Here is a 24967-nt window from a genome sequence, read left to right as displayed (position 1 = left end):
ACATCTGCTACCTGCCTGCTAGCCTACCTGGAGGCTCTGCCGTCACGTGCTGTGACCACCTGCCTGTCCAGTGACTCCTGCCCGCTCACCTGGGAGCGCTCATCTGCTGCCTGTCTACTAGCCTACCTGGAGGCTCTGCCGTCACGTGCTGTGACCACCCGCCTGTCCAGAGACTTCTGCCCGCTCACCTGGAGCGCTCATCTGCCGCCTGTCTGTTGATCTTCCTGGAGGCTCCGCCGTCACATGATGTGACCACCCGTTTATCCAGAGACTCTCGCCTGCTCACCTGGGAGCCCGTTCACCCAGAGACTGCCCCGGTCACTTGCCGTGACCATCTGCCCGTTCACCCAGAGACTGCCCCGGTCACTTGCCGTGACCATCTGCCCATTCACCCAGAGACTGCCCCGGTCACTTGCCGTGACCATCTGCCCGTTCACCCAGAGACTGCCCCGGTCACTTGCCGTGACCATCTGCCCGTTCATCCAGAGACTGCCAGGGTCACTTGCCGTGACCTCCTGCCCGTTCTTCTAGAGACTGTCCCGGTCACCTGCTGTGACTGCCTGCCTGGTCGCCACCCGCTCCCTTACAAGGACCGCCCCCTTGTATAGTAGCTCAGAGGTTCCGCCTCCCAGACCCGTTACAGTTTGCTCGGGCCATGGAACCCGGTGGCACCCAAGCTCCCTCGCTCTCGGACCTCTGTCATGAACTGTCCCGTCAGAGGTCTCAACAGGAGTCCATCCTGGGTCACCTGCGGAATCTCAATTCTCGCCTGGACACTCTGACTGCTCCGCCAGCAACCTCTGCCAGTGCCATGACTCGCAATCCGGCAGCTCCGCTGTCCACTAATACCATGGTATCCTACCCCGGCTTTCTGCACCTCCTCGCTTCGGAGGCGACTCCGCCCAGGCTCGGGGCTTCATAAATCAGTGCACCCTGCACTTTGAACTCCTGTCCCACCAGTTTAACTCCGACCGGGCCAAAATTGCCTTCATCATGTCCCATCTCACCGGGGAGGCCCTGGCCTGGCTAAATCCTCTATGGGAGAGAGGAGACCCCCTGGTGTCCGACTTGCCTGCCTTTCTCATGGCTTTCCGGAAAGTCTTCGACGAACCCGGACGGAAGACCTCATCCGCATCATCACTGCTACGCCTCCGTCAGGGAAGTCTCACCGTGGGCCAATATGCCATACGGTTCCGTACCCTTGCCTCGGAGCTGGCCTGGGATAACGACGCTCTGGTATCCGTCTTCTGGGAGGGTCTGTCCGGCCGTATTAAAGATGAACTTGCCGGTCGGGACATTCCTACCACTCTCGATGACCTAATAACTCTTGCCACCCGGATTGATCTACGGTTCCAGGAGCGTGCCAAGGAGGTCACCCATGAGAGGAGGTTTCCACGTCTAGCTCCTACTTTTCAGAAATCCGTCTCTCCTCAGGTAAACTCTCCTGAGCCTATGCAGGTCGACCAGACCAAGATGGTCAAAACCCGTCAGGACTTACGCCGTGCCGAAGGGAGCTGCTTCTACTGTGGCAGAAAGGAGCACCGGATCCGTACCTGCCCGGAGAGGTCGGGAAACGCCTGTGTCTAGGTTCGCTCAGAGAGGTCAACCTAGACAAGAATAAATCCTCTCCATGTCTGTTACTGTCAGTCTCTATTATCTGCGGGGAGAATCGTTATTTCGAACTAGCCCAACTTGACTCTGGAGCGGCCGGGAATCTTATCTCACAGTCCCTGGTAGAAAAATACCGCATTCCCACCAAATCTCTGGCTGTACCAATATCTGTCGCTGCTGTGGATGGGGGCCTCTTACCACGTCCCAACCAACTCATCACCGAATCCGTAACTCTGCAGGTGGGAATGCTGCATTCTGAGAGCATCTCTTTTCATGTTCTGCCTGGACTCTCTCACGCCCTCTTACTAGGTCTACCTTGGCTCCAGAGACATGCACCCGTGCTTGACTGGCAGACCGGAGAAGTCCTTCGCTGGGGACAGGACTGTCATAAGACTTGTTTGGTTCCTGTTCATCCTGTCCGTCCTTCTCCTACCCCAACTAATCTACCTGGACTTCCGATTCCCTATTGGTCATTCGCTGATGTCTTTAATAAAAAGGAGGCAGAGACATTACCCCCTCATAGACCATACGACTGTCCTATCGACCTGTTACCCGGTACTACTCCTCCCCGTGGGCGTATTTACCCATTGTCCGCTGCTGAGACCCGGTCGATGTCCGAATATATTGAGGAGAATTTGGCCAGGGGATTCATCCGGAAATCTACCTCCCCGGCGGGAGCAGGCTTCTTCTTCGTAAAAAAGAAGGACGGCTCTCTCCGTCCCTGTATAGACTATAGAGGCCTTAACCAGATCACGGTGAAGAATAAGTACCCCCTTCCGCTCATTCCAGAATTATTTGATCGCCTGAGGGGGGCTAGAGTCTTCACCAAACTGGACCTCCGTGGGGCGTACAACCTGGTCCGTATCCGTCAAGGGGATGAATGGAAGACTGCATTCAACACCTGGGACGGCCACTATGAATATCTAGTAATGCCCTTTGGTCTCTGTAAAGCTCCTGCCGTCTTTCAAGAGTTGGTCAATGACATCTTCCGGGACCTTCTCTACTCCTGCGTTGTGGTGTACCTGGACGACATCTTGGTCTTCTCTCCGGATCTCCAGACTCACCGGAGGGACGTTCGTCAGGTCCTGCTCAGGCTCAGGCAGAACCCCCTCTTCGCTAAATATGAGAAGTGCCTCTTTGAGCAGACCTCGCTTCCGTTTTTGGGCTACATTATTTCTCAGACCGGCCTACGAATGGATCCAGAGAAACTGTCTGCCATCGAGAAATGGCCCCGACCGGAGGGGTTGAAGGTCATTCAGCGGTTCCTGGGCTTCGCCAACTACTACCGCCTCTTCATACCGCACTTCTCTTCCCGGACTGCCCCAATTTCCGCGCTCACCCGTAAGGGTACTAATCCCAAAGAGTGGCCGCCCGAAGCAGAGGAGGCCTTTCTTTCCTTAAAACAGGCCTTCTCTTCCGCCCCGGTGCTGCATCGTCCGGACGGCAACAAGCAGTTCTTTCTGGAGGTTGACGCCTCCTCCTCTGGAGCCGGAGCTGTACTTACTCAAAAATCTTCTTCCGGGAGGATGGTAACTTGCGGCTTCTTCTCTAAACTCTTCTCCTCCTCAGAGCGCAATTATTCCATAGGAGACCGAGAGTTAATGGCCATCAAGCTGGCATTGGAGGAGTGGCATTACCTACTCGAGGGGGCTCTTCATCCGGTAATAATTTACACTGACCACAAGAACTTGGCTTATCTCCAGCATGCCCAGAGACTTAATCCACGCCAAGCCCGGTGGTCCTTGTTTTTTGCTCGCTTTGATTTTGTTCTACATTTTCGCCCGGCAGACAAGAATATCAAAGCAGACGCCTTGTCCCGATCCTTTCTGGTATCTGATCTCGAGGAAGAACCTAAACATATCATCGATCCCGCCAGAGTAATGCAGGTGGCTCCCGTGAGTCTAAATCGTCTCCCTCCCGGTAAGACGTTCGTATCGGTACCTGATCGGGAGAAGATCCTACACTGGGGTCATTCGTCTAAACTAGCTGGCCACGCCGGTCAAAAAAAAACCCTCCAGCTTATTTCCCGGCACTACTGGTGGCCTAACCTGCGCAAGGATGTAATAGACTTTGCTTCTGCCTGTGTGTCCTGTGCCCGCAACAAAGTTCCGAGACACCTGCCAGCTGGTCGCCTTCTTCCTCTGCCAGTACCTGCTGCCCCCTGGCAGCATATAGCGATGGACTTCATAACTGATCTTCCCGTCTCTGCCGGTTGTACGGTCATTTGGGTGGTCGCTGACCGCTTTTCCAAGATGGCTCACTTCATTCCCCTGCCAGGCCTCCCGTCTGCACCCGAGCTGGCTAAAGACTTTATCCGCCACATCTTCCGTCTTCATGGCCTGCCCCGTCACATCGTGTCGGATCGTGGGGTACAGTTCACTTCTCGTTTCTGGAGAGCCACTTGTAAATTGCTAGACGTCACCCTGGACTTCTCCTCCGCTTACCACCCACAGTCTAATGGTCAAGTGGAGCGGATCAATCAGATCCTGATTACCTCCGGCACTTCGTTAATGCCCACCATTCTGACTTGGTGGATCTCCTGCCATGGGCCGAATTCTCGTACAACAATCACGAGAGCGAATCTTCCTCCAAATCCCCGTTTTTTGTAGTCTTCGGTCAGCATCCTCGGATCCCGTTTCCCGTCTCCACCTCGGTGGACAATCCGGCTGCGGAATCTCTTGTTAACAAATTTTCCTCCACATGGGAGAGTACCCGATCCGCACTCCTTCTGTCATCCGAGCGTATGAAAAGACATGCTGACAAAAAACGTCTGGATCCTCCTCAATTCCGTCCAGGGCATAAGGTCTGGATCTCGTCCAAGTATGTCCGGCTCAAGATTCCTTCCTATAAGTTAGGGCCTCGGTTCATCGGTCCTCTGGAGGTCATCAGTCAGATCAACCCGGTGGCCTATAAATTGAAACTCCCGGCCAACTTGCGGATCCCTAACTCCTTCTATCTCTCCTCAAACCTGTGGTACTTAACTCTTTTTCCAAGTCTACAGACACGCCTCCTGCTCCGGTTTCCGCTGAAAACGAATTTGAGGTAGAGAACATTCTGGCCACCGAAAGGGTAAGAGGGAAGACCTTTTTTCTAGTAGATTGGAAGGTGTTTGGTCCTGAAGAGAGAACATGGGAGCCCCGGGAGAACATCCATGCCCCTCTCATCCTTGCTAAATTTCTGTCTGGCCTAAAAAAGGGGGGGCCTAAAGGGGGGTGGTACTGTAGCGTCGGCGTCCCTGCCCTCTGCTAGGCAGGGACGCTGTTCCCCTCACCTCTCTGCTCCGAGCCCGGCGTCCTCCTCCCGCTCTGCTGGCAGCGCACGCTCCTTCCCTGCCACTGTGCTTAGGGCGCGCGCGCGCTCCCTCCCTCTTAAAGGGGCCGCGCGCGCCGTCCTAAGGAGTCCCCGGCCAATGGCCGGAGGACTTCACCATATATAAGGCACCTCCTCCAAAATGGAGGTGCCCGAGCAATGTTGTTGCACTGTTCTCCACTCTGCTTCAGCCCTCAGGTCCCGTTGCCAGTTACCTGCCAGATACCTGCCAGATTCCTGCCAGATTCCCGCCAGATTCCTGCCAGCCTGATATTCAACTACCTGCCTGCTAGCCTTAGGTCCGACGGTCTGCCTTACTACTCCTGTCAGTCTGTCTAAGGACCAGCTTGCCCGCTCACCTGGGAGCGCACATCAACTACCTGCCTGCTTTCCTGAGGTCCGACGGACTGCCTTTCAACTCTTGTCAGTCTGTCTATGGACCAGCTTGCCCGCTCACCTGGGAGCGCACATCTGCTACCTGCCTGCTAGCCTACCTGGAGGCTCTGCCGTCACGTGCTGTGACCACCTGCCTGTCCAGTGACTCCTGCCCGCTCACCTGGGAGCGCTCATCTGCTGCCTGTCTACTAGCCTACCTGGAGGCTCTGCCGTCACGTGCTGTGACCACCCGCCTGTCCAGAGACTTCTGCCCGCTCACCTGGAGCGCTCATCTGCCGCCTGTCTGTTGGTCTTCCTGGAGGCTCCGCCATCACATGCTGTGACCACCCGTTCATCCAGAGACTCTCGCCTGCTCACCTGGGAGCTCACGTCTACCATCAGCCGCCACAGGTCGTACCAACCCTTTACCCAGAGACTGCCCCGGTCACTTGCCGTGACCATCTGCCCGTTCACCCAGAGACTGCCCCGGTCACTTGCCGTGACCATCTGCCCGTTCACCCAGAGACTGCCCCGGTCACTTGCCGTGACCATCTGCCCATTCACCCAGAGACTGCCCCGGTCACTTGCCGTGACCATCTGCCCGTTCACCCAGAGACTGCCCCGGTCACTTGCCGTGACCATCTGCCCGTTCATCCAGAGACTGCCCCGGTCACTTGCCGTGACCTCCTGCCCGTTCTTCTAGAGACTGTCCCGGTCACCTGCTGTGACTGCCTGCCTGGTCGCCACCCGCTCGCTTACAAGGACCGCCCCCTTGTATAGTAGCTCAGAGGTTCTGCCTCCCAGACCCGTTACAGAGGCAATCAAGGTAGGAAGAGAGGCAAGAGGTCTGGTCATCTTAGTTATACAGGCCGGGGGAAACAACCTAGGTCATCACAAGAGCGCATAACTAATGGCAATAATGAAACTAGACACTGAGCGCTTCAGAGAATTTTTCACAAAACTAGCTATAGTATGGTCAGAGATTGTGCCGATAGCGGTATGGCAAGGTGCGCGAGACATCACGGCCATCGAACGGACAAGGCGGGTAATAAATATTCGGATGGCAAAATTTAGAAGAGACAGAGGCGGTGTAGTGATACGACACCGACAACTGGAAGGAGATAAAGCAGGCCTCATACGGCCCGATGGTGTTCACTTAATGGATATTGGACTGGACATATTCCTGTCAGGACTGCAGGACGGAGTGGAACAAGCGTTAGGAGTGATGGGTGGGGGTCAGAGTCCTGCATGCGAGTACGCAGTATCCTCCGTGGCCTGGAAATAGAAAGGACATGTTGGAGAGTTACACTTGTTGGCCAACTTGCCGGAGTGGAGACCCAGGGCATGCTGCAACAAGCTGAATTATTTTAGAAATAAAATGCCTTTCTAATGGAATGAGTATAAAGAGTTAATAAAGCTGTGACCGATCCTCACCCATCCAGTTGTAAGAGTTACATTATGTATTGTCAAGGAAAGGGGGGCGGTAGGGGGGCTGAGCGTCTGGGTTTGGTTTGGGGTCCCCACAGTCTGCCTAGGCTGGATGCATTTAAAAATTCTTATTAGATTTACAGGCGGTGCAGCTTGCTTCGCAGCTGGGCTACTACGCCCAAAGTATTGCCTAGGCTAGATGCAGTTAAAATTCTACGCTGACTAGCAGACACTGAAGATTTGGAGCAGACCTCTGAGTAAACAGCTCTTCAGACTCAACCATCTGTGTTACCCCAAGGCATAGTGTATGTAGTTTCTTAAAGTTAAAAGGGGGTGGGGGGCGACCCAACCCACCTGGAATTGACGATGCCAACGTCAATAAAAGACACAGCAAGGGGACTCCAAAAAGAGTTTCCATTTTTTCCCAAAATTGTGGCACAGATACCACTTAACCCTAGAACGCATACCTGGGGCCTCGCAGGCCCGCCCTGTTAATTGTTTTCTATTTTCTGCAAGATTACTTTAGTTAGAATTTTGAAACTCTAGGTATTCTTCATGTATATAGTTGTTTGTCATTTGAGTTTGAGTTATTCCATGTTATTTGCACACGGGCCTAAAAGGCCCCAGGTATGTGAAAGTGTAGATTTTTATGGTCATGCGTTCTAGGGTTAAGTGGCATCAATTGCCCCACAGTTGCTTAAAACGGTTGGTGAGGTGATTTTGCCAAATCCTCAAGCTTTTAGTCTCCCCAGGATGACACAGGGGTAGAAAAGTCGTTGCGAATCCATGATTTGTTCATCTTTATGAATGTGAGTCTGTCTACATTCTCAGTGGACAGCCGCGTGAGCTTATCTGTCAGAAGACCACCAGCAGCGCTGAACACACGTTCAGAGAGAACGCTGGCTGCAGGGCATGACAAGATCTCCAAGGCGTGAGTGGCGAGCTCCGGCCATTTTTCCAGATTGGAATCCCAAAATGAGCAAGGATCCAGTGACACAGTCATGGCTTCGATGTTCACTTGGAGATACTCCTGTACCATCCTCTCTAGGCGTTGACTATGTGTCAGACTTCTTGTCTCCTGTGGCCTTGCAAAGGATGGTCTAAAATAGTAGTGAAACGATTCCACAAAATTTCTGTTACCAGCAGATACTGTGTTACTGTCACGGTTTGAGTGATGAAGACTCGACAGTCCCACGGTTGGCAAGTTAGAACTGTGAGATTCACTATGTGCACCACTGGTGTTTTGTGGAAAAGCACATGTAAGATTCTGCAACAGCGTCTGCAGATACTCCTGCATGCATAAATCCCTTTTTATGGCAGGAATTATTTCGGCTAATTTACTTTTGTACCGTGGATCTAAGAGTGTGGCAACCCAGTAGTCGGGATTACTTCGAATTCTGACAATCCGAGGGTCATGTTGCAGGTAGTGCAGCAAGAAGGCACTCATGTGTCTTGCGCATCTAGGAGGACCAAGTCCTTGTTGTGTTGGTAGCGAGGTATGAATCATGCTTCCTTCCTCTGCCCTCTCCCCCCAACCTCGCACAACAGAAATGTGATCAAGGTCTCCCTCATCTGATGAGTCTTCCATTCCCATCGCCAGTTCATCCTCCACTTCTTCCCTCGGCTCCTTCACCTTCCTCAACAGTTTGGCTGCTACCATGCGCCCTGGTTAATCCCTCTCCCCCACCCTCCCATGCCTGCCGCCTTGGTGCTGCCGACCATCTGGACCTTGGAGATGTTATCCCTTACGCATACGACTCCTCCTCTACTTCCTCCACCTCCTCTTGTCCCACCACCTGACTCTGAATTCTGTTTAATGTGTTCTCCAGCATGTAAATCACTGGAATAGTCATGCTTATAATGGCATCATCGTCAGCACTAAACATCTTCTTCGCCATTTCAAAACTGTGCAGAAGGGTGTGTGGTGCAGCTGAGGGTTCAGTCGCCTCAGAGTTACTGCATCTCACCCAGAGGTGTGGTATCTCACCCTCAGGTAAGGAAGGCGTATGGCTCGGGACCCTAACAGCTGCATCCAACACATACCCGCAGTGGGGGTAGGGCGAGATTGCTCCTAAGGGAGAGCACAGTCCCAGGTCCCTAGCTGGGGCGAGGGTCCTATGTAGTGGGTGCTTAGGGGAGCAGCTTAGGGGAGCACATGACAGGGAGAGTATAAATGGGAAGCCATCTTAGAAAGAGCATGCCAGTCAGAGGAGGAAAAGTGACAGGAGCAGAGGCTCTGCATGAGCTCTGCTCCGGAGGCGGGCCTAGCCTGGGAGGCCTAGGACTGAAGGAGAGAATAGAGTAGTGGGAGCAGGAAGGCTCCAGGAACCGAAGGGACCCTAGGGCTACGGGTTGTGCAGAAGGCCACCCGTACTCCCGCTGCTACCAGGAGGTAGAGGGGTCAGGCCAGATAAGGGGAACCGGTCCCTCAACTAGCGGAGAAACAGCAAGTCTCAACTAGAAACTGGAGGCTGCAGCATTTCATGTACTGCAGGCCAAAGTCCACACAAGTCTCACTAAGAAAGTAGCCACATAGGACCCAGGGGACGGAACACATTTTGCCCGCCAAAGCCCGAGGATACCAGATAGAAGTGTCACTGGGTGTGAGGTGCAGGGAGAAGGCCAGAGAAAGGACACACAGAAGGGGGTCCTGCTAAGTACTCCGGAGCTATCTGGGGGTGGACTGAGCCCCTCACTGAGTACGCACAGCACGACGGGGGAGATTGCTCTGGTACCTGAAATCTAGACTGCAACAACTGTGAGTAAAGATCTTGGGTCTGCATCACACGGACTCTGTGTTCATTACTGACTCCCTGCACTACAATCACCATCATCCACCCACACTGCCCTGAAGCTACACTCTTCCTGTGGGGAGTAATAATACGATTGCTGCAAAGCCACCAGATTCAGAGGACTGCTCCGCAGCGGCGGCCCCTTTGGCCGCACTCCACAGGTGGCGTAGTCGGACATTATAAAACCCATATATACAAATTACCCTTGGATTGACCGCCCTGGGTCACGGACCGGGTCACCACCACAGTGACTACAACCCCCAGCGTCTACCGGCCCGGCTCCGGGTACCCCACGGCCCAGGGGGCGCGTCAACTTCATAGGTCCCTGATCTGAGACCACTCCTGCAGCGTGATTTGCCCCACCTTTGGATCTCGTTGGCCCAGGCTATACGTCAGAACGTATTGCAACAGTGCTTGTCAGTGCTGCCACAGTCGCTGCAACATGTGCAGAGTTGAATTCCACCGTGTGGGCACATTGCATTTCTGCCGGTGAACTGGCAGGCCCAACGACTTCTGTAGAGATGTAAGTCGTTGAGCTGCGGGATGCAATCGGCGGAAGTGATCACACAGCGACCGTGCCCTCTGCAGAAGGCCATCTAGTCTGGGATAGTGGGCTAAAAATTGATGGACAGCCAGGTTCAACACGTGAGCCATACAAGGCACGTGTGTGACATTGCCCCGGCGAAGGGCCGCACCCAGGTTTGCAGCATTGTCGCTCATGGCCTTCCCTGGTTGCAGGTCCAGTGGAGACAACCATTCATGAAATTGGGTTTCCAGAGCTGACCACAACTCCTCAGCTAAGTGACTCACATTTCCCAGACATTTCAAAGTAAACACTGATGCCGTTGAGCACTGCTGCCAGCATAGTAAGGAGGTGTGCAGGATTCCTTCTGCGCAGTTAGAAAGCAGGTGGCATTACCAGACAGACTTTGGGTGCAGGTGGAGGACCGAGAGGAGGTTGAGGAGGCAGAAGCAGTGGAGGAACTTCGAGATAAAGAGGATTGACGCACAACTTGTGGGGACGGTAAGACTTGGACAGCAGCCCCTAGTCCTGCTGTCACCATAGTTGCCCAGTGCCCAGTCAGCGACATGTAACGCCCCAGTCCATGCCTACTCGTCCAAGTGTCTGTGGTGAAATGCACCCTGTCACACACAGAGTTTCTCAAAGAAGCGGTGATGTTGTGTGCGACATGCTGGTGGAGCGCAGGCACACCTTTCTTTGAGAAGTAGTGCCGACTGGGCATCTGGTACTGGGGCACTGCGACGGACATAAGGTTTCGAAAATCTTCTGTGTCCTCCAGGCGGAAAGGCAGCATTTCTGTAGCCAACAGCTTGCAGATGGTTAAATCTAACCTCTTAGCTTTGTCATGGCTAGGAGGAAATGGTCTTTTACTTGTCCACATCTGAGGGACCGAGGGCTGGCTATTGTGCTTAGACGGGGTTGATAAGGGTGTCCCCGGCAAACTGCCGGTCTGTGAGAAAGATGCAGGCGGACATGTTAGGTTGCCTTGATCCATAGGTGGTGCTCTCGATGTCGGAGAGCTCTCAACACCAGCAGATGTTTCCACTTCCTAATGAACTGACGACGTGCCAATCACACTGGCTGTTGCGGGTAAAGAGGTGGCAGGTCTGCGTCCAAAAACATGTGTGACTGCTGTCCCCCCAGTCACAGAGGATGACGAGGCTGTGGATGCACAAGATGGGGCAGACGGTGGTTGGCCCGGCCCGCTAGGCCGCATTGTAGCACAGTGAGCTTCCCACTGCAACTTATGATTCATATCCATGTGACGGTATATGCATGAAGTACTCAAACTATGCGCTTGATGTCCCAGATCCTAGATGAGTGCATTGATGGAATCCTCCACAAGAGGCCCCCATAAATGTTCACACATCTCCACCTTCCACCTCAGACCAGCAGAGGGAGCCCATTAGGGATATAAATAGGGAAGGTGGAGCTAGGCAGTTCAGTTCCTCTGAAGAGTTAGTGCTGTAGAGAAGCCTAAGAGAGGTCAGTCTGCAGTGACGCTCAGTCTAGTCTAGAGAACTCAGTTAATAGTTCAGCAGTGGAGCACGAGGCTCCTGCTAGCTAGATTCAGGGAGCCCAGATAGAGCTTAAGGTGTGCCGGCGCCATAAGATCGGTGAAGCGCGGCAAGCTGCCGTTAGTGTGTATAGCCTAGTGAGTGCCCGAGTAGGCCGAAGGCGAGTGGTGAGTTAGTACATAAGGGGCTAAGGAGCTTAACCAGCTCACCCCAAAGCATTTACCAGACACCGGATCCGAGCTTACCGGGATCTCTATGACCCAGTAAGGCATAACCGGAATCCCTAGAGAACTACAAGTCCCAGGATCGCTAAGGTGCTGATACGTAACAGAGCCAGGAGACGCTTAGGTCCCGCATACTGGGAGCGTGAACTCCAAGAGAAGGCCCTACCACAAGGTCAGCCAGCGCAGGACAGAGACAAAGTTAGGCCTAGCTCCAGGCAGGTCAGAAACTTACTGCGCAGAGGCAAGAAACAGGAGGCTCTACACCCTCTCATTGGGGAGGATCCTGATATGCACCCTTCACCCTACAGTGCTCCGGGATGTGCCTGAATTTCCACCAGTAAATGAAGTGGTGACTACCGTGTCCGTTCCCATTCTTGCTCTGACCCAGCTGGGTCTCGTTTGTCCTGCATTCCCCCTGCATAGGCTGCCCTGAGACCTAGCTCCACCTGTGGGGAGCTATACCATCGAGCTGCCTTATCACCGGCCTCAGTGGACTGCTGCAGCGCTGGTGCTTCTCACCAGATACAACAGGTGGGGCAACGAACTCTTATAAAATTAACAATTATCCACCCTTTTAAAGAGTGACCCCAGGGTACGGGCCAGGGAGCCGACCACCGCGACATCCCCAAGGCCAGGCAAAGGCCCGGGTACGGAGTCATCCCCATCCCCTGGGCTAGTCACATCTTCCTCCACCTCCTCTGCTGACCTCATTGACTGGCTGACTGTGGGTTGACAGTAAGTGGGATCTCCAACCTCATCATCATCACCCTGTGTCTTCTCACACCCGTCGTCCTCAGAGCCAACCTTTTCCTGCCCTGACCGAAAAGTCAAGTTGTCGCTCCAATCAGGTATTTGAGTCTCATCATCGTCTTCATCATTGTCTCCACCAACAGGAGTTACAGTTTGGGAACGAGGGTCTACATTATGCTCAGAACAGTCTTCATCTGGTCCTGGATCCGACTTATAAAGATTCTGGGCATCAGTGCAGATCATTTCCTCGTCTGGATTAACAGAAGCTCTGGAGCAGACCTCCGTTTCCCAGGCTATAGTATGAGTAAACAGCTGTGCAGACTCAACCATCTGTGTTACCCCATACTCAGACGGGCAGCTGGAGACTTGGGAGCTGTGAGGAAGCAAGTGCGATTGGGGTGACACCTCTGAGGACTGGAGTATTTGTGATGTTGAAGTTGAGGTGGAGGAGATCCCACTTTAAAGAGCACTTGATATCCGTTGAAGCACCTGCTGTTTTTGTGCCTCATCTGGAATTTGTAGCGATGGGCGTGTCCGTAAGAAAGGGATCGTATCACATTGTCCTCGAAAGGAAGTAGACATCTTAGTTTGGCTGGAAGATGGTCTTTCTTCTGCAGATGTGACTCCCCCCCCCATCGCGGGGGGACTCGACCCACCAGCGGACAGGCACCAGTATTGGGAGAGGGGGGCTGGCCGTCAGGGTCCACCGCGGCTCTGGCACAAACCCGGCGACACGGAGGTCGCACGGGCAGGAACGGACTGGCCGTGTCGGCTTCACACTTTTTTGGTTTTAGAAGGGCATGACATGCCTATATCTGTGTCTCCCCCTCCTTTTACTCCTCCACCTCTTTTCTTTTCGCATGACTATATGTACTTGTCACTTTTCCATGTGTTAGTTGTGTCTTCTGAGCAGTTTGTCAGCTTTTGGACACCTTTTGAAGTGTTTTCTATGTGTTTTCTATGTGTTTCTATGTGTTTTTGTTTGCCTGCCATTGGTTTTAACGGTGTGCGACGGTGTTCGACGAACAGTTCGACGAACAGTTCGGCGAACATACGGGTGTTCGACGAACCAAACCGAACTCGAACACTAAGGGGGTGGCTCAACACTAGTGATGAATGGAATACTGCTTTTAACACTCCAGTAGGTCATTTTGAGAATCTGGTGATGCCTTTTGGTCTTACCAATGCACCTGCATTTTTTCAGAACCTTATTAATGACATCCTGAGACCCTTTGATTGGTAAGAATGTGATTGTATATTTGGATGACATTTTGATTTACTCACGAGATCTAGAGTCCCATTGGCAGAATATACGCGAAGTTTTGCAGTTATTGAGTGATAATTCACTCTTTGCTAAGCTGGAGAAATGTGAGTTTGCTGTTCAGAAAATTAGTTTTTTGGGCTACATTGTCTCCAGTGAGGGCTTTGAGATGGACCCTGTGAATGTTCAGGCGGTGCAGGAATGGCCTAGGCCTATTGGTTTGAAATCTATTCAGAGATTTTTGGGTTTTGCCAATTATTACAGGAAATTCATTAAGAATTTTTCTGTAATTGTTAAACCTCTAACCGATCTAACCGATCTCACCAGGAATGGTGCAAATACGGCCCAGTGGACTACAGAGGCCATTGAAGCATTTGAGTATCTCAAAGAGAGGTTCAATTCTGCCCCTATCCTCATGCAGCCTGATGAGACCAAGCCTTTTTTGATCGAGGTTGATGCTTCATCGGTGGGGGTCGGAGCAGTTTTGTCTCAGGAGAACAAGGGTGGAGTACTGAATTATGATGTTGAAAATCAGGCGTTGTTGACTATTAAACTCACGTTTGAACATTGGCATCATTTTTTGGAAGGCGCTAGATTTCCTATTCAGATTTTCACAGATCATAAGAATTTGATCTATCTGGATGCTGCCAAGTGCTTGAATGCCCGTCAAGCTAGGTGGGCACTTTTTTTTTCTCGGTTTCATTTTTCTGTTACCTATATCCCTGGTACTAAGAATGTTAAAGCTGATGCTTTATCTCGCAGCTTCTCTCCTACGGTCAGTGCAGAGGAGGAGGAGAGCATTTTACAGAAAGGAGTTGTGGTGGCGGCACTGCACTCCGTTATGGAGAATGGGATTCTGAAAGCTCAAGATGATGCTCCATCTAACACTCCCCATGGGAGGTTGTTCGTGCCTATAGCCTTTAGGAGAGATTTATATATGGAGTGTCATGAGTCTCGGTTGGCAGGTCATCCAGGAATTTCGGAGACTTAGAGATTATCAGTCGCAGTTTTTGGTGGCCTGGGTGGCAGAAAGAAGTCATCAAGTGGGTGCATCAGTGTACTGTGTGGGTTAGGTCAAAGGCTTCACATACTCCTGCTGCGGGGTTGCTTTGCCCTCTGGAGGTTTCTAGTGCGCCTTGGACACATCTCACAATGGATTTTATTACTGATCTTCCTGTGTCCGAGGGTTTTACTGTCATCTGGGTGGTCGTGGACCATTTTAGTAAGATGTGTCATTTGGTTCCAATCATTAAGTTGCCCTGCGCCAAGACACTCGCTAAGGCGTTTGTTAAGGAGATTGTCAAGCTCCATGGTGTTCCCACGAATATTGTTTCTGATAGAGGACCTCAGTTTGTGGCTCTCTTTTGGCATGCTTTTTGTGACAGGTTGGGAGTCCATTTGTCATTTTCATCTGGTTATCATCCTTAGTCTAATTGTCAGACTTAAAGAAAGAGCCAGGATGTTGAACAGTTTATGCGTTGTTTTGTGGCAGACAATCAAGAGGTGTGTCTGAGTTTCTGCCTCTCGCAGAATTTTCTCTTAAAAATCATACATCCTCCTCTACTGGGTGTTCTCCTTTTTTTTGTTGTACTGGGAGACATCCGTCTTTTGGTTCGTTCTCCAAATTGGGGTCGGCGGTGCCGGAGGAGGAGAATTTTTCCGGTGATTTGGAGAGAGTTTGGACTAATGTACATTGCAACCTTCAAGAGGCTAACAAGAAGTTTAAGAAGTATTTTGACAGGAAACGTAAGGAGGTTTTGTTTACTGTGGGTGACATGGTTTGGTTGTCCTTGAAGAACCTGCGGTTGAGGATTCCCTCTAAAAAACTGGGTCCTAAGTTTGTGGGTCCATTTAAAGTGCTTCAGGTTGTTAACCCGTCTGCTTTTAGGTTGGATGTCCCTACTTCCTGGAAGATTAATCCTGTGTTTCATGTTTCCTTGTTGAAAAAGGCTGATGTATCTGATAGGGACGCCACTGTCACAGTTCTTCCTGTGGTGGAAGACGGCGAATATGAAATTTCTCGCATCTTGAATTCTAGATGGCATAGAGAGAGATTACAGTATCTTGTCTCCTGGAAAGGTTTTGGTCCCGAAGAGAACTCCTGGGTAAGGATGGATGATGTCTCTGCTCCAAGGCTTGTTAAAGCTTTCCACAGGAGGTTTTCAGATAGGCCTGGGCCTGGAGGGTCCGGAGGATGCTCATAAAAGAGGGGGTACTGTTAGAACCCTCCTGTTTGTTTTTTCCATCTTGTTTTTGCGATCATGTGACCATTTGCCTTTATATTCCAGCTCCGCCCTTCTGGCTGTACTGGACTTCAGTGTTTGACTGTTTCTCTAGCCTGGTTCTTCGGTTCGCTAGGAACAGGCAGCCCGCCACATCGTAGTCTTACTGTAGGGACAGATTTCCCCTATCTTTCCTTAGTGCTTGTTGCAGATCATAATACTCTCTTCTAGACCCATCACAGTTGGGCTTCCGCCTCCTACATTCTTCAGAAACTGCACTCATCAAAGTAACCAATGACCTTCTGACAGCGAAATGTAATGGTGACTACTCTCTGCTCATTCTTCTTGACCTTTCTGCAGTGTTTGACACCGTCCTACTCTCTATGCTCCACTTTATCGGTATAAAGGACACTGCTTTCTCCTGGTTCTCCTCCTACCTATCTGACCGCTCTTTCAGTGTATCGTTCACTAGCTCCACTTCTTCCCCTCTTCCTCTCACTATTGGGGTTCCTCAGGGTTCAGTCCTTGGCCCTCTTCTCTTCTCTCTCTACATAGCCCCAATTGGACAGACCATTAGCAAATTTGGATTTCAGTACCATCTTTATGCTGATGACACAACAATACACCTCATCCCCTGACCTTACCCCCACTGTACTACAGAACACCAGTGACTGTCTGGCCGCAGTTTCTAACATCATGTCCACTCTCTATCTGAAACTCAACCTTTCCAAAATGGAACTGCTTCTGCTCCCGCCATCTACTCACCTCCCTAAATCTGACATCTCTCTCTCCTTGTGTGGCACCACAGTAACGCAGAGCCAGCAGGCGCATTGTCTTAGCTTTTTGTTTGACACCAATCTTTCCTTCACTTTCCATATACAATCTCTTGCCCGCTATTGTCGCTTGCATCTCAAGAACATCTCTAGAATCAGCCCCTTTCTCACCTTGGAAACAACAAAAACCATCACTGTTGCCCTGATTTACTCCCGCCTTGACTACTGTAACTCTACTAATTGGCTTCCCCCTCACTCGACTTTTCCACCTCCAGTCCATCCTTAATGCTGCAGCCAGGGTCATATATTTGGCTAACCGTTAATCAGACTCCTCCGCTCTGTGCCAGTCATTGCACTAGCTGCCCATGAATTATAGGATCCAATTTAAATTGCTTGTTTTCACCCACAAAGCTCTCCACAGTGCGGCATCCCCCTACATCTCTTCCCTCATTTCTGTTTTTCCACCTACTGTTACGGATCCGAGTGGTGGAACCTCTGTGCTGCGGTGCAAGGAGGGACCCAGAGGGGCATAACTAAGTATCAACTCGGACCGACCTAGGTCGTACGGTGGCTATCGACTCCGTGACCAGGGAGAGACCGAGCAGAGGGTAAATGTGCTACTCTGGTGACGACCTTGTAAGAGAGCAGGTGACTCCCACGGGTCAGATGGGTGGGACTGACCGACACAGCAGATGGGCACAGCAGGCAACAGGTGGGAGCCTCTAGGTAGGCTGTGAGGTGGTCACGGCAAGTGACGGGAAGGGACCTCCAGGTAGGCTGACAGGTGGTCACGGCAAGTGACAGGCAGGAGCCTCCAGGTAGGCTGACAGGTGGTCACGGCAAGTGACAGGCTGGAGCCTCTAGGTAGGCTGTCAGGTGGTCACGGCAAGTGACGGGAAGGAGCCTCTAGGTAGGCTGTCAGGTGGTCACGGCAAGTGATGGGCAGGAGCATCCCGGTAGGCTGACAGGTGGTCAAGGCAAGTGACGGGCAGGTAGCAAGCAGGTAACAGGCAGGTGCTTCCAGGTAAGCAGGCGGGCAAAGCCCATAGACAGACTGGCGGACTGAACGGGAGACAGACGGTCAGGCTGGAGAGTAGTCAGGCTGGCGGACAGGACTGATAGTCAGGCAGGCGGGCAGGACTAGTAGCCAGGCTAGCAGCGGGACCTAAGGCTGAAGCAGAGGTAAGTACACTGTGCATCAACTATTGCTCGGGCACCTCCATATTGGAGGAGGGGCTTTATATATGGGAGGACCTCCAGCAATTGGCCGGGAATGCCTTAGGGCGGCGTGCGCGGCCCCTTTAAGAGGAAGGGGATGCGCGCGCCCTAAGCACAGTGCCGGGGAAGCTGTGAGCGCCGGCAGAAGCAGGAAGAGGAGCGCTGGAGGACGCCGGGCGGGGAGCGCGGCCTTGAGAGGGATGGCATCTCTGCCTGGCAGGGGGCAGACAGGCCGATGCTACAGTACCCCCCCTTTACACCCCCTCTTTTTTAGGCCAGAAAGAAATTTTTCAAGGAGAAGCGGGGCATGAATTTTCTCCCTGGGTTCCCAAGTTCTCTCCTCTGGGCCAAACCCCTTCCAATCCACCAAAAAAAAAGGTTTTTCCTCTTACCCTCTTGGTGGCCAGAATGTTCTCTACCTCAAAAACGTCCTCAGCGGAAACCGGAGCAGGAGGAGTACCTGGATTGTTGGAAATAGAATTAAACACAACTGGTTTGAGGAGAGATACGTGGAAGGAGTTGGGAATCCGTAAGGTAGCCGGGATTTTTAACTTGAAGGCCACTGGGTGGATTTGTTTGAGGACTTCAAATGGACCGATGAACCGAGGACCCAACTTGTAGGAGGGTATTTTGAGCCGAACATGTTTGGAGGAGAGCCAAACCTTGTCTCCCGGACAGAACTGAGGCAGATCCAGACATATCTTGTCAGCATATCTCTTCATCCGCTCGGAGGACTGAAGAACTGCGGACCAAGTATTTTCCCAAATGGTGGAAAATTCGCTGACCAGAGACTCCGCGGCAGGGTTGTCCACAGAAGCGGAGACGAGAAACGGAATCCGGGGATGTTGACCATAGACTACAAAGAACGGGGACTTGGAAGTCGATTCGCTCTCATGGTTGTTGTAGGAGAATTCGGCCCATGGTAGGAGGTCCACCCAATCGGTATGGTGAGCATTAACAAAGTGCTGGAGGTAGCTGGTAAAGATCTGGTTGATACACTCCACTTGGCCATTAGACTGTGGATGGTAAGCGGAGGAGAAATCCAGGGTGACATCCAGCAGCTTACACGTAGCTCTACAGAAGCGTGAGGTGAACTGAACCCCTCGATCTGACACAATGTGGAGGGGTAGGCCATGGAGATGGAAAATGTGAAGGAAGAAGTCCTTAGCCATCTCTGATGCAGACGGGAGACCAGGCAGAGGGATGAAGTGGGCCATTTTAGAAAAGCAGTCGGCGACCACCCAAATGACTGTACAGCCGGCAGAAACAGGGAGATCTGTAATAATGTCCATATCAATGTGTTGCCAAGGGGCATCAGGTGCGGGAAGAGGCAGGAGGTGGCCGGCTGGAAGATATCTGGGAACTTTGTTGCGGGCACAAGATGAATAGGCCGAGACGAAGTCTACCACATCCTTGTGCAGGGTGGGTCACCAGTAATGCCGGGTAATGAGCAGGAAAGTTTTCTTCTGACCAGCATGGCCGGCTAGTTTACATGGATGACCCCAGTGAAGAATCTTCTCCCGATCTGGAACCTCTACAAACGTCTTACCGGGTGGGAGACGAGTCAGATCTAAGGGTGCCATACTCATCACTTTGGAGGGGTCGATGATGTGCATAGGCTCCTCCTCTAGATCGGAGGGCAGGAAGGATCGGGACAAGGCGTCAGCTGTAACATTCTTGTCCGCCGGGCGGAAATGTAGGATAAAGTCGAAGCGAGCGAAGAACAAAGACCACCGGGCCTGACGCGGATTGAGTCTTTGGGCATTCTGGAGATATGCAAGGTTTTTGTGATCAGTATAGATGATCACTGGGTATAGATCCCCTTCAGGCAGGTAACACCACTCCTCCAGCGCCAATTTGATGGCTAGCAGTTCTCGGTCTCCTATGGAGTAGTTGCACTCAGACGAGGAGAAGAGTTTGGTGAAGAAGCCGCAGGTTACCATTCTCCCGGATGAAGATTTTTGGGTGAGCACCGCTCCGGCTCCGGAGGAGGAAGCATCAACCTCCAGGAAGAACTGCTTGTTGCAGTCCAAACGGTGCAGCACTGGGGCAGAGGAGAAAGCTTGTTTTAAGGAAAGGAAGGCCTCCTCAGCTTCGGGCGGCCATACCTTGGGATTTGCTCCCTTACGGGTGAGCGCAGAGATGGGAGCAGTTCGGGAAGAGAAGTGCGGGATGAAGAGATGGTAGTAGTTGGCGAAGCCCAGGAATCGCTGAATCGCCTTCAACCCCTCCAGACGGGGCCACTATAAGATGGCAGAGAGCTTCTCGGGGTCCATTCGTAGACCTGTCTGGGAGATAATATAGCCCAGAAACGGAGGGGAGGTCTGCTTGAAGAGGCACTTCTCAAATTTGGAATAGAGGTGATTCTGCCTGAGTCTAAGCAGGACCTGACGAACATCCCTCTGGTGTGTGGGAAGGTCCGGAGAGAAGACCAAGATATCGTCCAGGTACACCACCACGCAGGAATATAGAAGGTCACGGAAGATGTCATTGACCAATTCTTGGAAGACAGCGGGAGCATTGCAGAGACCGAAGGGCATCACACGGTATTCATAGTGACCGCCCCGGGTATTGAATGCCGTCTTCCACTCATCTCCTTGACGGATCTGCACCAGGTTATGAGCCCCACGTAGATCCAGCTTGGAAAAGATCCTGGCACCCTTAAGGCGGTCAAACAACTCGGAGATGAGCAGCAGGGGGTATTTGTTTTTCACCGTGATTAGATTGAGTACTCTATAGTCAATACAGGGGCGTAGCGAGCCATCCTTTTTCTTGACGAAGAAGAATCCGGCTCCAGCCGGGGAGGTAGATTTCCAGATGAATCCCCTAGCCAGATTTTCCTCAATGTACTCCGACATGGCCCGGGTTTCGGCCGACGACAAGGGGGTAAATACGCCCACGAGGTGGAGTGGCTCCAGGTACCAGGTTGATCGGGCAATCATATGGCCTATGAGGTGGCAGTGTCTCTGCTTCCTTTTTGTCAAAGACATCTGCATAGGACCAGTAGGGTGCCGGTAACCGGGTAGATTAGCCGGGGTGGGTGGAGGACGAACCGGGCGGACCGGGACCAGGCAGGACTTATGGCAATCCTGCCCCCAATGGAGAACTTCGCTGGATTGCCAATTCAGCACAGGTTCATGTTTCTGAAGCCAGGGTAGACCTAGCAATAGAGAGTGAGAGAGACCGGAAAGCACATGGAAGGAGATCCTCTCAGAGTGCAGCATTCCCACCTGAAGGGTTATAGGTTCTGTGACGAGCAGGATGGTCACCGGAAGGAGTCTTCCATCCACGGAGGCGACGGCCAATGGTTCAGCCAGAGGTTTGGTGGGAATGTGATATTTCTCTACCAGGGACGGGGAAATGAGATTCCCAGCAGCTCGAGAATCTAGGTGTGCAATTTCAAAGTGGCGGTTCTCTCCCCAGGAGACAGACAAAGTCAGGGAAGGAGAGGGTTTACTTTTGTCTAGGACGACCTCTCCAAGTGGTCCTAGATACTGGCGTTTCCTGGCTTCACCGGGCAGGAACGGAAGTGCTCCTTACTGCCACAGTAGAAACAGCTCCCCTCGGCTCGGCGTGACTCTTGGCGAGATTTGACCATCTTGGTCTGGTCGACCTGCATAGGTTGGGGCGAGTGTGCCTGGGTAGTTGCTAATTGAGAGACAGGTCTCTGGAAAGTAGGAGCAAGACGATGAAATCTTCGCTCCCGGGTAGTCTCTTTGGCATGTTCCAGGAAACGGATGTCGATCCGGGTAGCTAGCAACACCAGGTCATCCAGGGTGGTAGGAATGTCCCGGCCGGCTAACTCATCCTTAATCCGGCCGGAAAGGCCCTCCCATAAGATGGACACCAGGGCCTCGTTGTCCAAGGCAAGCTCAGAAGCGAGGGTACGGAACCATATGGCATATTGGACCACGGTGAGACTCCCTTGGCGGATACGAAGCAGAGAGGAGGCAGTAGAGGATTTTCGTCCTGGTTCATCGAAGAGTTTCCGGAAAGCAGCGAGGAAAGATGATATATCGGACACCAGGGGATCCCACAGGGGATTTAGCCATGCCAGTGCCTCTCCAGTGAGGTGAGACATGATGAACGCCACCTTGGCCCGTTCGGAGGGAAACTGATGTGCCAAAAGTTCAAAGTTCAGGGTGCACTGGTTTATGAAACCCTGAGCTAGAGCGGGGTCGCCTCCAAAACGAGGAGGTGCAGAAAGCGGGGACCTGGGTTGGATGCCATGGTATTGGTGGGCAGCGGCGCTGCCGGAGTGAGAGTCGCACAACTCGAGGCGGACACAGGTGGAACAGTCAGTGTGTCCAGGCGGGAGTTGACACTCCGCAGGAAGTTCAGGATGGTTTCCTGTTGGGATCTCTGTCGAGAAACCTCCTGGTACAGGATAGAGCGAAGGAGCTTGGGGGCCACCGGGTTCCATGGCCCGAGCAAACTGTTATGAATCCGCGTGGTGGAACCTCTGTGCTGCGGTGCAAGGAGGGAACCAGATGGGCGTAACTAAGTATCAATTCGGACCGACCTAGGTCGTACGGCGGCTATCGACTCTGTGACTAGGGAGGGACCAAGCAGAGGGACCAGGTGCTACTCTGGGGACGACCTTGTGTAGTGCCGGCGTCCCTGCCCTCTGCTAGGCAGGGACGCTGTTCCCCTCACCGCTCTGCTCCGTGCCCGGTGTCCCTCTCCCGCTCTGCTGGCAGCGCGCGCTCCTTCCCGGCCACTGTGCTTAGGGCGCGCGCGCGCGCCCTCCCTCCCTCTTAAAGGGGCCGCGCGCGCCGTCCTAAGGAGTCCCCGGCCAATGGCCGGAGGACTTTACCGTATATAAGGCACCTCCTCCAAAATGGAGGTGCCCGAGCAATGTTGTTTGCACCTGTGTCTCACCTGTGCTTCAGCCCTCAGGTCCCATTGCCAGTTACCTGCCAGTTACCTGCCAGATTCCTGCCTGATTACTTGCTACCTGCCTGCTAGTCTGAGGTCCGACGGTCTGCCTTACTAATCCTGTCAGTCTGTCTAAGGACCAGCCTGCCCGCTCACCTGGGAGCGCACATCAGATACCTGCCAGCTTGTCTGAGGTCCGACGGTCTGCCTTACTAATCCTGTCAGTCTGTCTAAGGACCAGCCTGCCCGCTCACCTGGGAGCGCACATCAGCTACCTGCCTGCCTGCCTGAGGTCCGACGGTCTGCCTTCCAACTCCTGTCAGTCTGTCTATGGACCAGCTTGCCCGCTCACCTGGGAGCGCACATCTGCTATCTGCCTGCTAGCCTACCTGGAGGCTCCACCGTCACATGCTGTGACCACCTGCCTGTCCAGTGACTCCTGCCCGCACACCTGGGAGCGCTCTTCTGCTACCTGTCTGTTTGCCTACCCGGAGACTCTGCCGTCACGTGCTGTGACCACCCGCCTGTCCAGAGACTTCTGCCCGCTCACCTGGGAGCGCTCATCTGTCGCCTGTCCGCTGGTCTTCCTGGAGGCTCCGCCGTCACATGCTGTGACCACCCGTTCATCCAGAGACTCTCGCCTGCTCACCTGGGAGCTCACGTCTATCTTCAGCCGCCACAGGTCGTACCAACCCTATACCTAGAGACTGCCCCGGTCACTTGCCGTGACCTCCAGCCCGTTCACTCAGAGACTGTCCCGTTCACTCAGAGACTGTCCCGTTCACCTGCTGAGACTTCCAGCCCGTCTTCCCTGGTCGCCACCCGCTCCCTTACAAGGACCGCCTCCTTGTATAGTAGCTCTGAGGTTCCGCCTCCCAGACCCGTTACAGTTTGCTCGGGCCATGGAACCCGGTGGCACCCAAGCTCCCTCGCTCTCGGACCTGTGTCATGAACTGTCCCGTCAAAGGTCCCAACAGGAGTCCATCCTGGGTCACCTGTGGAATGTCAATACTCGCCTGGACACTCTGACTGCTCCACCAGCAACCTCCGCCAGTGCCATGTCTCGCAATCCGGCAGCTCCGCTGCCCACTAATACCATGGTATCCTACCCTGGACCCCGGCTTTCTGCACCTCCTTGCTTCGGAGGCGACTCCGCCCAGGCTCGGGGCTTCATAAATCAGTGCACCCTGCACTTTGAACTTTTGTCCCACCAGTTTAACTCCGACCGAGCCAAAATTGCATTCATCATGTCCCATCTCACCGGGGAGGCCCTGGCCTGGCTAAATCCTCTATGGGAGAGAGGAGACCCCCTGGTGTCCAACTTGCCTGCTTTTCTCACGGCTTTCCGGAAAGTCTTCGACGAACCCGGACGGAAGACCTCATCCGCATCATCGTTGCTACGCCTCCGTCAGGAAAGTCTCACCGTGGGCCAATATGCCATACGGTTCCGTACCCTTGCCTCGGAGCTGGCCTGGGAAAACGACGCTCTGGTTTCCGTCTTCTGGGAGGGTCTGTCCGGCCGTATTAAAGATGAACTTGCCGGTCGGGACATTCCTACCACTCTCGATGACTTAATAACTCTTGCCACCCGGATTGACCTACGGTTCCAGGAGCGTGCCAGAGAGGTCACCCGTGAGAGGAGGTTACCACGTCTAGCTCCTACTTTTCAGAAACCCGTCACTCCTTCTGTCTCTAACCAGGTACACCCTCCTGAGCCTATGCAGGTCGACCAGACCAAGATGGTCAAGACCTGTCAGGACTTACGTCGTGCCGAGGGGACCTGCTTCTACTGTGGCAGTAAGGAGCACCGGATCCGTGCCTGCACGGAGAGATCGGGAAACGCCTGTGTCTAGGTTCGCTCAGAGAGGTCCACCTAGACAAGAATAAATCCTCTCCATCCCTGCTGTTGTCAGTTTCTATCGTCTACGGGGAGAACCGTTATTTCGAACTAGCCCAACTGGACTCTGGAGCAGCCGGGAATCTTATTTCACAGTCCCTGGTAGAGAAATACCGCATCCCCACCAAACCTCTGGCTGTACCCTTGTCTGTTGCTGCCGTGGATGGGGGGCTCTTACCACGCCCCATC

The sequence above is a fragment of the Phyllobates terribilis genome, unplaced genomic scaffold (genome assembly GCF_046119375.1).
Source record: "Phyllobates terribilis strain yellow unplaced genomic scaffold, ASM4611937v1 Scaffold_11__3_contigs__length_659146591, whole genome shotgun sequence".
Classification (NCBI taxonomy): Eukaryota; Metazoa; Chordata; class Amphibia; order Anura; family Dendrobatidae; genus Phyllobates; species Phyllobates terribilis.
The sequence above is the reverse complement of the archived record's forward strand: the minus strand, read 5'-3'. Positions refer to the sequence as shown.